The following is a 15,259-nucleotide window of genomic DNA, read 5'->3' on the forward strand; positions in this document are numbered from 1 at the left end:
ACATACATACTATATATATATATATGGAATTTAAAACATCTAGGCTGTATTTGTCATAGGATGAGCTGATACTTATATCCGTGTAAAGTGGTCGCAATTAGTAATTTTAAGTTACCCTCCTCTCAACTTTTTCTTTGGGTGCAATAATGCAGATAGTGTATTCAAGCCACTGGGTGAAGAGAAAGGAGTGTAACTTTTCAGGATAGCTCGAGATACAGTCCCCCAAACACTGGCGGGGGTGTTAGGTTTTTTTAATTTCAGGAAAAACAAAACAAAAACCTAGGCATGCTGTTCATTCATTTGGCAATGCCCTTTCACTTTCCCCGACTTAGAAGTCAATGTTATTCCAGCTGAGGGAAAATCCCTCTCAGTCTTTCGGGATGTGGTGGGCTTGGAGATCCTGGGCAAATCCTCCTTTCAGAACAGCTAGGTGCTCTCCTCTGTGACTCACCCCGGCCATGTAACACCACAGAGCCTCTGTCCCTCCGGCTCCGTGCGCTGGGCAAGGGAAGTGTTTTTATCTCTCCCCCCCACCAGGATCCTCTCATCTGAGACTCATCGGGAAAGACTGAAAAGCAAACGTGTAGCTGAGAACCAAGACCTGGGGCTACATTTGTATACCCTCCCCTTCCCGGGCTGGAAACGTGAAACTCGCTGTTCTGCGGGGAAATCCAGGCTCCGAGGAGCGAAACGATCAGACACAGCAAGGCGTGATTTATGTCGCGACATTTTCACGAATACCGGGGGGGTGGGCAGTGCGCTTGTGAAGGGGTTCTCCTCACTTGCCTTACATGCCTGGCTTGTTTTCAACCCCTCCAGTGCCTGATGGCAGGGGACAAATTCAGTCCCTGTTATAATCTGTGCAGGGCAGATGTTGTCAAACGTGAAACTATCCGGGTACCCGCGGCTCCAAACATGCCTGCTGCCTAGCCTACCTATTCGAGCAGTCCTCGGTATCACCAGCACTTGCATCCAAATCATCCCAAGGGGCCGCATCTCAGTGTCACGGGACACCGCTTGATCACGGCTAACAGGCACTATTTGTTTTTGAAGAGGAAGTAAATCATAGCAGCAGCCCCCTTCTAGAAGGAAAAGCAAAGGGCGGGGGGTTAGGAAGCACTGCTGCTTCTTCACGGGGCTGCTTGGGGGTGAGCTGTCCATGCAGTCTTTTCTCCTGGAGAAAACTTTGGAAAGAAGTGGACTAAATGCAAAAAACAACAACGGACAAACAACCCCTTCCCCCCTAAAAAAACAACCCCATATAGGTGAGGGGGAAATGCAAGGTAAATGAAAGAGGCAAACAGGAAAGGGCAGTCCCAAGGGCGAGACGGAGCTCCAAGCTTGCTGAGCAGTGATCTCACCCAGGGTGTTGCAGCAGGCTAGGGTGCCTTAACATCCATTCAGAGGTGCAGCGGGGTGCCACACGGGGTTAGCCCTATTCCGTGGGCAGATGGGATTAACAAGGGAAACCCAGCGGTTTCCAATAAGAATCCACGCTGTCCTGACCTCTTGGGGTCTTTCTGAGTTCCTTGCTACAGACGAATGTATCTGTTATTTTTTTCTGTATCAAACAAGAGTGAAAACGAAGAGCTGTAATTTTTCGAGAGGCGTCTTCAGTCTAAAAAGGTTGAAAATCACTGATGTGGACTTTAAACCGTGTTTAACTACAGTTTTTAATTTCTTTGTGCGTGCAATGAAGTCCCGTTTTGCACTGGCTCTTGCACTTGCTCTTTGCTTTTCAGCTGCTAAAAACATATTTTAAAAGGACCCACCTATTGCAATCCTCCCCAGTCTCCGCACCATGTACACATTGCAAGCCATTACCATGCCGGCAGTAATTACTGTTCTGCTAGGGTTCAGTGGAACAGGCAGAGTCGGTTCCTGCCACAAAGTTTTTTTGCAGCAGGGGTGTTGTGAAAATTTATTAAACACAGATGATTCGGGAGTTGGGGCATAAGGAAAAGATTTACAATTAAAGGCAATTGGAGCAGAATACAGCCATCTTTACATCTCAGGTGTAAATAATGTTTGCTCGAAGGAGCCATGCTCCCATTTCATGTTAATCCCCCCCCTTTTTTTTTCTTCCTGTGATCCTGAAGAGGGTAAATTACAGATTTTGAGGCTTAGTGGATTTGTGTGGGAAACCCGAGGGTGCACCCCCACGTAGCTAGCACTGCCTGAAGTTGACATGCCAACAGTGCTGGCTGTAGCAGGGTGCCATCCCGGGCAGCACGTTGCACGGGGAGGGACTGAGCACTGGGCAATGGTCCTGAGTGCAGATGTCTCCACAGCTGCAGCCCTGCACCCCAGCCTATCAGTGAAGCTGTTCGATGAGTGCCACATCTGCTCCATGCCTGGGAGACTGCTGGGTCCCCACATTCAATCCCGGGATTGTAGCTTCACTAAATGCCTCGGGGTCACTAACTTGGTTGAAAGTAGTGAGACCTGCCTGCTTTTGCCATTCCCCTTCTCTGAGCACACGAGGAAAGAAGACTATTTCAGGTTGAACACATGCAGCTTTGAAACCTCCCAAAGGTTGATGTGCAGTAGATTATTCCAGCTCCACTGTAGACATGGAGGGGGGGTGGAAACACACAGGCAAGAACTGAACTTTGGTTGTGATCTGCCAGTTTTCGACTGGGACTCTTTACCCGTCGATTCTTAAGTCCCATATCTTAAAAACTAGTTCAATGGGCGGTAGGACCAATGCCTTGAAGCTTTAGGTGCTTAACTCTTACTGCAATACCTTTGCTGATGTGCACCTAATCGGTTTATTACAACATTCCTACAGGAATGGCAATATGACATTGTAGTAAAGGTAGGACGTACGTGTAACATGAATCAAACTTATAGGTCACACTCGATATTAAGGTTACAGGTATAAATGATTGATGAAGGCTTGGTCAATGTTTAATAGATGTTTTATTTAAAATGCCATCAGGACAATTGTCCCGATCCAAGCTGGGAAGGGAGGGAGAGATCCTATTAATTTCAAGGGCACAAAGAGGCTCCAGTGATTGTAAGCAGGGCAGGAGGGGAGTAAAGTGCATCTGTGTTTCATCGCCCGCCTGTGCAGCAGGTCATGCGAACTGCTCGATGCCTTGTGTGAGCGTGTTTGCCTCCGTGTCGCTACAGATCCGACGCCCGCACACACACACTTCGCAGCACAGCTCATGTTTTCACACGCACACACGGCTGCATGAGTACACACACACACATACACCGCTCTGCACAGTTCAAGTATTTGCACAAACACCCTCCTCCTCCACACTCACCCCCTGGACCTCTGATGGTTTTACACACACACACACACACACACACACACATCATATCACAAGCACAGCTGATGTTCTCTCCTGTCACACACGCCCCCCTCCGGGGTACGAATACATATGATGCGCGCACACAACGTACTTCTGAATAACTCGGATGCCGTTGCACACGCGGCATAGCACAAATGCATCTATTTTATACTCTGTCTCACACAAATACACACGTCTCCCTCCACGGGACGAATACATCCGGCGTTCACACTCACACACATCCGACAATGTATCTGATGCCGGTGCACACACAGCACAGCACAGCACAGCACAGCACAGCACAAATACATCTCCTGTATACGCTCTGTCTTACACACGCACGCACACCCATTCTCTCTCTTACACACGTTCTTTCTCTTTGTAGTTCTCTCTTCCTCCCCCCCCCCCGCCCCATTTCTTCCCAGCACAAACACACCCGATGTCTTCCAGCAAAGAAGTCGTCCCCGGCGGGCAGAGCATGGCTTGTCCACCCATCTGAACAAGAGTCCAGCAGCACAAAGCGCGGGGCACTGCGGGGAGGCGCGGGCGGAGGCGGCGCGGCACAGGCTTGCCACGTCCCTCGCCCCCGCAGACGCTCTGCAGAGAGCCCCGCGCCGGGTGCCCGCGACCCCTGCCAGGGGCTTCCCTGGCCGTAACCTCTCGCTGCCCCTCCTCCAGACCCGCGGCGGCCGCTGCAGAGCTCTGGCGGGGCCAGACCCCCCCGGGGACGCCCAGCGCTGGCCGCTTGATGGCGCCACTGGGGCCTGGCCTCCCTCCCAGGCCAGCGCTGCCCTCACCTGCGCAGCGCCGCGGGGGGAGGAGGAGGCAGCTGGCAGGCTAAGGGCTGCGGAAGGGGGGCACTGGGCACGCCTGGGAGGGCGGCCGCTGCCTCCCCCGCGCTGTGCGCCGCGGCTGGGAGACGCCACTCAGCGCGGGGCCCGCGCGTCCCCCTGCGTGGCCCCGCCCGGAGCAGGTGCCGGCGGGACAGGTGGGCGCGCGTGGGCTGGACCCGGTCTTGCGGGGAGCTGGGGTTAGGCTCAGCCCTTCCCCCTGGCAGCTGAGGCCCGGGGGGTCATGGCTGGGGGTGGCAAGGGGACACAGAGGCAGAGCCGGGGGCAGGGAGGTGGGGTCTGGTGTGGCCAGAGGCCGGACGGGCCAACTCGGCGCAGAGGCGGCGGGAGGGGAGGTCAGGGCTTTGGGAAAGCAACGGATCCCTTGCTGGCTCTCAGGGCTGAAGTGCACCAGGAGGGGGTGGGGTCTGAGAGACGTGTACGCGAACCAGAGGAGGCGACACGTGCTGTCAAATGCCCCCTGAATCCTTAGTAGGGGGGAGGAAGCCCGGCCACCAAATAATGTTACCTCCCGACGAAATCTCAAAAACATAACGCGGTCTGAAGGCAAGTCGCGGCCCGCGGCGGCGCGGCTCGCGCGGTCCCCGGAGACCGCCGCGTGCCCCAGCGAGCGGGCGGCTGCGGAGCCGGGGCTGGCCACGGCAGCGACAAAGGCTGTTTTCATTGGCCTGGGACAGGTGTTTCCAGGTGGACTCCCAGCAGACCCACTCTCCCGGCAGGTCTGACACTGAGCTAATTAGATCCGCAAGAAACGCGCTAGGGGCAGAGCCGGGCTTCTCCAGCGGAAAGACTGAGTCTTTATTAGCGCCGAGGCTGTAACACTTCACCGACGAGACATCGCTGCAGCGGAGCCGAGGCTGCGTGTTGTCTTTGGCTTGTACAACTCCGTAACAGTAACTTTTCTCTGGCTAAAAGTGCAGCGGGGGTGGGGAGGGGGAATAAATAAATAATCATAATACAAACCCGGAGTCCATTTGGTGACTGCGCTCTCAGCCCGATGGGCTGCCCGGCTTGGAACTGCGAGCATGAGTTTCCAAACCCACATTCAGTACAATTTTTCCTCCTTGCCCCCGGGGAGAATTTGATTGTTTCAATTTTCAGGACTAAATGTATTGGAAAGTCTTTAAAAAAAAGAAAAACTTCACTACGTTTTATTCCCCCCCTCTTTTGCAAATATATTTAAAAGACCCATTATCGCCCCCACCCCACATACACACACTTCTGTCTCAACAACCCCTACCCCTTTAATTTTATGTGATCGATGCAAGGAGTCATTTGGTCCATACATAGGTCAATAAAAATCAATGTTTATTCCTCTGATGAGTTGAAAGCTACTACATTCGTCTTTTCTATTCGCTCCCCCCGACTGCTAAAGCGTAACTCCCACCCTAAACTAAAGCAGAAACAAAGTAATACGGCGCTTTAAAAATTCTCGTAGAGGACCCAGGTCTTCAGTCCTTTTGACGCACCTACCGGTGATCAGGGACTATATAACAGCAATAGCAAGGCTGGTGGGGGGGACAGGAAGGCGTCTGCCACTTTGCCAAGAGAAAGCTGTGTGTTTCTTCCGCACTTCGGGATCGTTTATGCTCCAAAATGGCTTTTAAACACGGAGCTGCGGGGGGAGGTGTGCAGACAACTTCATCTCGGTTGTATCCCGGCTGTGTTCATTTTAAGCCTCGGCAAAGAAGGCTTTTTCAATGAACTCCGAGGGGGAGGAAGGAGGATTCAGAAATCCTATTGAAGTTTGGAAAGGAAAACTAAAGCAGACAGCGAGCTTTTTTGCAGGCAGCAACAGGGGCAACTCGTAATAAGATCAATACAGAATGGACACAAACCTGAACAAAGGTTCACCAGTCTGCAGTGGGTTGAAGACCTTTGACATACATTGCAGATTAATTGGGCACTGTAAAAAGAAGGGAGGTGGGATTCCAGTTAATTAGTCAAGAAATGAATCAAACTAAACATTATAGGAATTGTCTCCGGGTACCGGGTTGTTAGTGGGGATTTGGGAATCAGCTTTTGTGCAGGACAAATTGGATGTGAGTAGCGTGGTGCTGCCTTGCACTGTAGTTTGGTGAACTGGCGACAGCTCTGGTCCATGGGAAAACTTAAAGGGGACCCAGCGCTGTCACAGAGCCTCATTATCTCATGTCTGATCCCATCTTTCGGGGACAGCACTTAATCAGCAGTGGCACACACGGTCTTTCAGGGCCTTGCTGATAACAACGTGGCCGCATGCAAACCGCCGACGCCTTCTCCCTCCCCGGCCGTCCTTCACAGCTTCCCTTTCCCCATTTCTGCCAGAAAAATGCTGCGACGTTGTATTGAAACAACTCTGTGAAGCCCTTGGATGCGGTGCGGGGGGGGGGGGTGCTTCTCATGCTTGATTCATATTCGTGATCGGCGCCAGCAGCGGAGGGGGGCTCTTCAGGACACGTTTGTTTGCTAAAGGGTGCAGAGCCAGAGCTTGACTGAAAACCTCCTGAAGTGGCTAGGGGTGCGCGTGGATTGGGAGCCAGGCCCCGCAACACGAAGAGCAGTTTACTTGGGCTGGGCGCAGAAGGCCATTTTTCTCGAGTAACAATACCAGTGCCTCCCCCCTCTAATCTAAGCTTCAAAGTCAGGTTTTCCCCCAGTGTCCCAACTGATCTGACCCGTGGCAAAGACCCTGGGCATTGGCAGAGCTGGAGGCTGCAAGTTTTAAACGCGCTGGAAATCTTCGTCCGACGAGTCCCAGGGAAGACCAGGCGAGCTGGGTCCTGGCCCGCTTTTAAGGCTGCAGCTGTGCGGAGTACACGCGGCCCCGCGCTTCCACCCGGGCCGGGGACACGAGTGTGCTCCGGGGCGCGGCAGGTGCTGAGCAGCGCAGACGCCTGCTCTCGGGAGAGGAAACAGCTCAGGGGAAACCCGGCGGGCCAAAGCCGGCCATCCCTTCCCGTGCCAAACTCCCCGGATTAAAGACTGCAGGATTTAACCCTTTGGAGAGAAGGCACGGGTGTGTCCAAACAGGGGGAGTCCCACGCGGGACCTGTCTAGCCCCTAGGATCTGGTACATGTCACCTTCACAGCCAGAGAGAGACATCCTTGCAGCTCCATGCTTCACCTGCTCGTCCAAAGGGGAGTCCGGGGGGGGGGGGGAGAATTCACAACGGGAAAAAAAAAACAGCCCTCCAAATCTCCCCACTTGCTCCAATTTATAATTCACAGCCCTGCTTTGACCGACAGCCCCCTACGGGAACAATCTGTGGGACGGGGTCCAATGGGTCTTGGTGGGGAGGCAATCCCAGACAGATCGGTCTGTGCGGGGCAGACAGCGACAGTGTGTGCTGAGATTTGCACCAGGTGGGCAGGTAAAATGCGACTGCAAGAGACAGGCGTGAATCCTAGCGTGAATTCAGGGGGAGCATTCAGGAGCTCACTGTCGAATAACCCCCCCCCCCGTTTTCATGCTAGTGTTTGTTTCCAAGGTCGTAATTCAACCCAGCCCCGCCGCGCTGCCTGTTACTGTGCAGGGGGCACTAGGGGGGAAGAAGAATATATTCCCGTGGGTGCAAACGCGAGCGCACACATCTCCTCGGGGACACGGAGGGGCAGGGAGGTGGTCCCGTTGCCGTGTGTGAAGGAATAAGGTCTCTGGTACACTTCCCGTGGGGTTTGTATTACCTGGTGCCTGCTGGGAAAGGCGGAGAAAGAAGAGAGACCCAGATCACATACTGTAGTGTGGTTTGCTCTCATGTATGATAGCATGAGATTAACATGGATTATTCTGGCCAGGTATTAGTGTACGATGAGAGCCCAGCAATTACAAAGGCCAGGGCAGTACTGTCCCGCTGGAGACCCCGCTACCCACACGCGCTGCCGCGCTGGGATATCACAGGGCGAACCTGGGGAGACAAGCTCTCTCCTCCTATGCCTGCGTGCTTAGGGTGTGATGGCATGGCTGGAGCCCCAGACTCAGCTCAGCAGACACTATTGTCCGGCCAGGGCTTCTCGTTTTATAGGCGCACACTTTGCCCTTTCCTATTTATAAAACTCAGTGGATTTCCCCGGATGCTGAAGCAGTTTAATTAATGAGTGCTCCGAAGGGCTCGCCTCCTCCCACCCCTTATTTGCAGAGATCACTAATTTGTTTTTTCTTCTATTGTCTGTGTTTGTTTAAGTAATAACATCCCTTTGTGCCTCAGGACTAATTACGCAGTCTCCGGGCTCCGCTGTGACTAGGAGTTGAACTGACACCCCGACATATATATAATACTTATGTATCTATGTATATATGTCTATATATATATGATGGCGATGCAGTTAGTCTATAAGCTGCAAATCTACCCGTCTCCGGCCGAACACACACACACACACGTAACCTAACTGTTTATGACGTGTGCGTGCGTGATTTCATTAGTGTGCAAGGTGCAACTCTACCCTGCCTTTTTGCCAAGGAAGTTCGCCAGGCTCCAGCTGACTCGTGGGGCTGACTCCCCTGCGACCCCCCTCTGCCGACTCCATCTGCCTTTGCTGGCAGGCTCTGCACCGAGTTATTTCCCCCAAGCCTCGGCGCTTCGTGCTTCCTTCAGGGCTGCGGGTCTTCACCAGCCCCGGCGTGCCAGCATCACACCTGCACGCCCCGTGCTTTGCCACGCTGCCATGCGGGCGCTTTCTCCTGCCTGCGATCGCCCAGGCTGCCAGCCTCTGCACTGCAGCACCCGCCCCTTCCCCCAGCCCCAGCTGTAAAACCACGTTATTCCAGCGGGGCAAGGTCAAGTCGCTCTCTCTAAGAAAGCCTTTGGAAATGTAGCCAATTCAGCGCCGCGGCTCCTATTACCCCACCTACTGCTGCAGGTTGCGTTGTCCCAGAGGGGGGGTTTCAAGCCCTGTTGTTTGGAGGGGGGCGGATGGTCCTTCCTACAAGGAAGAATAACGAGCCGGTCGGAAGGAGTCTTGCTTCTTTCGTTCAAACACCCAGCAGGCTTCAAGCGGGGACTAACCCGGGTCAGCTGGAGCGGGGGCACTGAGCGCACAGACGTTCATGGAGATCGCTACACGCGCCCTTCCTTGCACTGATCCCCGGGCTTAGACTTCGGTCTTCCCTGCCGTCGCCGCCCGCTCCCACTCAAACCCCAGCCGTCTCATCCACGCCAGAGCTCATTGCTTAAAATAAACCTTGTGAATAAGCCTATTTCCTCCCCTCCAGCCGTACAAGCGATCCTAACGAGGCATCTCGTATTCATTCACCCAATTTCGTACGGGCGAAGGCAGAAGGTGGGAGGGGTGTGGTAGAAATAACAGTGCCTCTTCCCAGAAAATAAAATAAAAGGCAAAGAAAAGGAAGACAAGACCAGGCTTGTGTGTGTAGGGAAATTCGCGCTCTCCATGTATGACGCCCAACAGAAAGAGGTATAAAATCAGTTAGTAGTTCTGCAGTGAGCTGTAAAGTTGTCTCTCTGGAAGTATTTCTGATGTATTACTTAACATGCCTATACGGTTATCTGTCTCAGCATTAATGCGTCCATTAAATCACTCTTGAGCAGCATCGAGCTATTCCCCTAGCACCTCCTCCCCTGGGAATATGGTTTCTAAACAGGATCAAACATCTGATGCTGACAAGTTATGAGATAAGTTATAATTAATTAGGATTTGCTACATCCACAGAATGGGGGGGGGGAGATCCGGCCAATAAGGTTTTCAGCTTGCAGGTAGGATCCATAATATTGAACCAAAAAAAAAAAAAAAGAAAAGAAAAAGTAAAAGGTAGCCCAGCAGAATTGCAAAATCTTGAGCTTTTAGAAGGCAATCAAGATTAAAGCAATTCTTGATGGGAAATGCACCATATAACCTCCTAATGAAAAACACGGGGACAGTTGGGCTGATAAAGGAACAGAAAGCAGTTCCTTGGATCTGCTTCGGTAGAAAAACAGCTCCCTGGAGTTTGGAAGGCAAAGTTACTGAAACATTGTCTGGACAGAAGGAGGAAAGACCGGCTAGAATTCAGGGTCCAGGCTGGGAGCAGGACATGGGTGACTGCTCAGAGTTAGACATGGTGAGGACTAGTCAAGGGATACTGTTTTAAAATTAAAATAAAAAAAAATGGCATAAAGAAATGCCCTCTCTCTCTCACACACACACACAAATCCAAGCTCTTAGTTTTTACAAAAGTGTATTTTCTGCAATATTTTTTTCCACATTTAACAAATGCTTGTTCTTCACAAAAATCTCTCTTACACCATAAAAAAAAATCACATTTTTTATAGTGTCACTGTTTTACTTCTGCTGGCTCTGGGACAGAGTCTGTTCAGGTAATAGCTCAGCTTTCCTGTCTATCTCATTCTGCCAGTGTCTTTCTGCTGCAAACTGTTTCAAAAGGTAGCAAACAAATGGATTTGTGTGCAAGTTGGAATTGCCCTTATTTGCTTTGCTTTAACAAACAGCTGAGGGGGGTTTACTTTAAGGCACACTATAAAAACCAACACACAGGGGGCAAGGATGTTAACTGGCAGTGTGGGGTTCTTTTTAAAGTCAAAGTGATTGTTGGGTTTATTTGCTTGTTCTCTGTAATAAATGAGAGCCCTTCAGGTGAGGAGGCGCTGGGAGGGTGGAATGTCAGGACAGATTTACACCTGTCCTTACAGCTTAAATTGACAACCCTTATAGCCTACAGAAATGACCACTGGTGCCAGGCAGTCTGGGGAAGCCAGCAGGTTAACTTTTTTGTTCTTCTTCTTCTTGCAACACAACACAAAATGGAAGGAGATTAGCCGAACTGATACATACACACACTCCTCCCCCTCCCCTTCCTAACAGTAAGACAAATATCATAATTGACCCTTTGAAGCCCCTTCTCTGCACCTCCCTGCTAATGAAGGGCTCTCAGACTGCACAGCTGATATATGCACAGCCTCCTGGCTACACCTGCAAAGCAGCCAGAAGAATCTGTTTAAGGGGTGGAGAGGGCAGAAGTCTAAAGCCCTGGCTAGTTCCCAGTCCCCTCAAAAAGGGAGATAACCCTCCCTGCTTTGCCCATTCCTTATACCTCGCTGACAGAGCCTATCCAGATGCCTCCGGAATCCAGCCTTGTTGAAGCTGAAATCTTTGGTGAAGAGGACAAAGGCTGCATTCCCATTGCACAAGGGCCTGTTGCCACCTCTTAGTGCCTGCTGAAAACTGCCCGCAGGCAAGTCCTTGAGTGTGGAGTCTTGTGGAGCCAGGACCACTCAGCCACTGCATTCAATGCACCAGGGCCCACTCCAGTCATTCAAACTAGGACAGCTGCAGAGGCCTGGCAGATACATTAGCTGCAAGAGGGGAAAAGGAGCAAGTGAGAGTGCGCGCTGAAGTTTCAATAGCTAGTAGCATTGTACCAAAGGTGACCCAATATCATGCAAATGGTTTTTTATGCTAGAAGGTCACCAACATGTCCATAAGCCCCTACCATTAGGATTTAACGGTGAAATCCACAAAAGGACTTCAGCACTGCCACAATCAGTACTCTGTTACCTGGGTGAACCATCAGTGAGCCATGTATTAGGAACTAGGATTTTCCATATAGCACACAGGGAGAGTTAGATGTCTAGGATTCACAGGTCCCTGCAGGCTACTGGAAGTATTGCCTAAGGTGTCTTATAGGAAATGTCAAACTAAGCAGTGATTCTCAACCTGGGGGTCCACAGACTATGTCTAAAGGGTCCACAAAAGACAACTACGATCAATCAAAAGTATGTGAATCCCCACACTTCCAGTTTAAAGAGGTCTGCACTTCAATTCAAAATGTCCAAAGGGGTCTGCATCTCCATTGGACATTTTTAGGGATCCGCAAATTGAAAAAAAAAGGTTGAAAACCACTCTTCTAAAGTATTTAGACATCTAACTCTGCTTGAGATCCTCAACCATGAAGATCTCCTGGAGTTCAGTGACAACACCAGGTTGTCCCTTTCCCTTTCTAGACTCCCCCATCCCATTAGACCCAAGAGATCGGTGACCTGCAATCATTTGGAAGAGAGGAGACCTGTTTTCAAATCTGCCTGATTTAGAACAAAGGCTTGAACCCAAGCCTTCCTATCCCATAAGAGTGCCCCATTTCCCACTTTATTGAGTAGCTCAGGGTGAGGGAGCAGGGTAAATGCATACCATTATTGTATAGCACCTAAGGATGAATCTGTTCTTCTGAGGTAAAATTAAATCCTGTCCAAGAGTTTATCAAAAACAGTTAGTGATAGTGTATGAATCTTGGGGCATAGATGGATGTCACCTTTTGCTTGTTCTCTGCACATGGATAAAATTCACCACTGATTTGGGGGGGGGGGTTAGTTGATTGGGATAACAGTTGCAGGTTGGGAAATGTTGGGTTGGAAGAAATTAGGTGAGCTTGATAAACTGAGAATATGCTCTGAGAGGCCTTGGAGTCTTTGGAATGAACCTATTCAAACAGGTTATTATATTTATTTTGTTTTGCAATGGGTGTAATTTTATAATGTGCTCTGAGGTAGGTAGGTTCAGTGGACAGGTTGGAATAAATAAAGGAATGCCCAGAAATTGTAGCTAATAAAATTGCTAGAGATTAACTGCAGTATAGCAGATAAGCATCTATTTTGTAATCTGCAAAGTGCATGCTTCAGATCTGCAACTGTGACAGAATTTGAAAACAACAACTGCTCTCTGAAAGAGCCCTCTTAAAGGAAGTAGTTTTAGATGCTGTTTTGGGGAAAGCACAGAGTGTGTTATAGGGACTACCTGGTTTTAAGGGCTAATTGTTAATTAGATGAGCAAGTACACATGCACTACAATGCAAAGTTAAATAGTTGCACTTCCAAACCATTGGGAAGGCTGAATGAGGTTGCCCACTTCTTCAGCAGAGCCTCCTGTTGAAGCCACAACATACCTGCACTCCAAAATCCACACAGGTGACCAGTTACCAGGATATGTGAAAAGCCTTAATCTTGACTGTTACAAACCTACCTGGCTAGCTGAGATTACTAGGATCTTAACAGTCTCTGACTCACATGAAGGGGCTGGTGCTGACAGCAGGCTTTGCTCTTAGCTAGACAATTCACTTCTCTCTTTCATTTACTGAAATCCAGATTTTGCTGTGCTTCCAAAGCATAGCCTGGAGGTGAGGAGTACATTCTGAGTACATTCTGAGTAGGGAAGAAGCTGGTTTGAGATGCTATACAAATTAGAAAGATACTTTACTGTGACAATGTGGGGGTTTTTTTTTGTATGATATATAAGTGCAGGGTGGTTTGGATACCTTGCTTTAATATTTTATTAAAACCTAGCATTGTATTTAGAGGCTGTGATATAAGCACACTAGGTGGACCAGAATAAAATCAATAGGCACCTGATCTACAACCCACTTAAGGTCAATAGAAAGCCTTCCATTGACTTCTATAGGCTTTGGGTCAAGACCTAACCACATAAATAGCAAACAGCTTAGAGATTAGCATTCAGCAAAATAATAAAAGATGGGGTATTAAATGCTGGCACAAGGACATTTGGAAATGGAAGGGGAGAAAAATTAGTCCATATATATTACAAAGTATTCATAACCCTATGTAATGTGGTGACTCCAGATTCTTTTTCAGAGGAGAAGCTGTGAAATGTATCAGCTCTTTGTACCTTTCACCACAAGTGATAGTTTTCCTAAGGGCATGTGTGTATGAGATAAACATGGGTGAGTACACACACACACACACACACACACACACACTGCTTGTACGTTCCTGAGAAAATGAGTGATGGCCAAATTGCCCAGCAGCCTTCACTTTTTTTTATATTTCTCTCCAGGTTTGCACCAAGAACAGGTGGCTTTTGCACCTAGCACATATTTCTCCTGGTTGAGTGTTAACAGTGAAATTAAATCCTTTTCTTTGACTTGGAATTTTGATGGGAGATGTAAAGGCGTCTCGTTGGGGTGGGCGTGTCGTATCTTTCCACACCAATATACATCATTTCTTTGTTGAAAAAGAGAGCAATAAACTGTACCCTGTGCCTGTTATTACTCTGCAAATTCAAAGGCGTCTCATTTTTTAATAGGCCCTTAGCCATAATGCATGCGTCTCATCATCTATCATCTTGCAGTGACATCTTCCTTGATGCAAGAAGATGGTGAGTGATGCTGCTAAATATGAAGAGTAAGGCAGAGAAGACGAAACCAGCAGCAGGGGGAGAACTGTAGCTTTTCACAGACACAGGTAATAAAAGAGAGGGGGAGACTGTGGCATGTTCTAGGCAGGTGGGAAGCAGAAGCATAAGGCACCCGTCTTTCTCTCTCCAGGCCACTTGCATTACAGAACATAGTGAAGCCACTTCTCTTCCAGTGCAGGTATGTAGGAAATGGCCACTCAAGGGCCACGGACTGGAACATTGATTCTTTCCTTTGGCATGGCAGCCTGCATGGAGGAGGAAATGACCTTCTCTATGTTAAGGGCCTGCTCAAATTATTTTCCCTCAGAGCACAGGAGGAGGCCCCGGGGACAAACTGACTCACTCATGAACTAGGCTATCTTTTCTCATAGGGGGTGCAATTGCACGCATTACATTCTCCGTAAGGATAATTTATGTTAAATCCAGTCAAGTATTAAATACAAGGAAAACATTTTCTAATATATCTGCCCTCCTTTCTGTCTTGAAGAAATTGTTTTCAAAGGAAAAGGCTTCAGTAAAACAGAGTAGCCCAAGTAAAACGAATGGAGCCAAGCTGACTTATACCCACTGAGAATATGGTGTTATCATCCACTGCGCTACAAACCATGATATCAGTACCAGCAGACAGAGATTTGCAAGACTTCTACTGTTCTCTGTAAAGTGGAGCTTACTGCAATATTGTGTTGCCTCCAATCCATTTGCAAAGGCCTTAAATGGCAACAGCTGATTTTGACAGCTTAGCAGTAAATCTTTCACTTTCCCCAAAAGGGATTGGCAGTATAGAGTTCATTTTCTTTTCCAACTTTGCCTTGCAACCTTTTTCCTATCACATAGTATCATGGAAAAAACGACATGCTGTAATTACTGTTTATGGTGTCTTTCCTACCCAGGCCTAAAAGGACTTTGAAGTATAAAGGAATTTTAACTCAGGGGCCCAACTGAGGTAGATAAGCATTACAGTGTCCATTT

At 49.3% G+C, this 15,259-nt stretch overlaps 2 long non-coding RNA genes across 4 annotated transcripts in view; one reads left to right on the top strand and one right to left on the bottom strand.

Annotated features, from left to right (window-relative positions):
• Positions 1–15,259, top strand: part of LOC149857560 (uncharacterized) — a 36,213-nt gene that overhangs the window by 8,605 nt on the left and 12,349 nt on the right. For 2 of the 3 annotated variants that reach the window (XR_016444073.1, XR_016444075.1), the window contains exons 2-3: positions 14,225–14,337; positions 14,421–14,468. This is a non-coding gene — a long non-coding RNA (uncharacterized LOC149857560). The remainder of the gene's footprint in view (positions 1–14,224; positions 14,338–14,420; positions 14,469–15,259) is intronic. The other variant, XR_016444074.1, reaches the window with a different exon arrangement.
• Positions 10,258–15,259, bottom strand: part of LOC149857561 (uncharacterized) — a 171,009-nt gene continuing 166,007 nt past the window's right edge. The window contains exon 3 of the long non-coding RNA XR_016444076.1: positions 10,258–11,442. This is a non-coding gene — a long non-coding RNA (uncharacterized LOC149857561). The remainder of the gene's footprint in view (positions 11,443–15,259) is intronic.

This window comes from Crocodylus siamensis, chromosome 9 (assembly GCF_052110815.1).
Source record: "Crocodylus siamensis isolate JL-2025a chromosome 9, ASM5211081v1, whole genome shotgun sequence".
NCBI classification, from domain to species: Eukaryota; Metazoa; Chordata; order Crocodylia; family Crocodylidae; genus Crocodylus; species Crocodylus siamensis.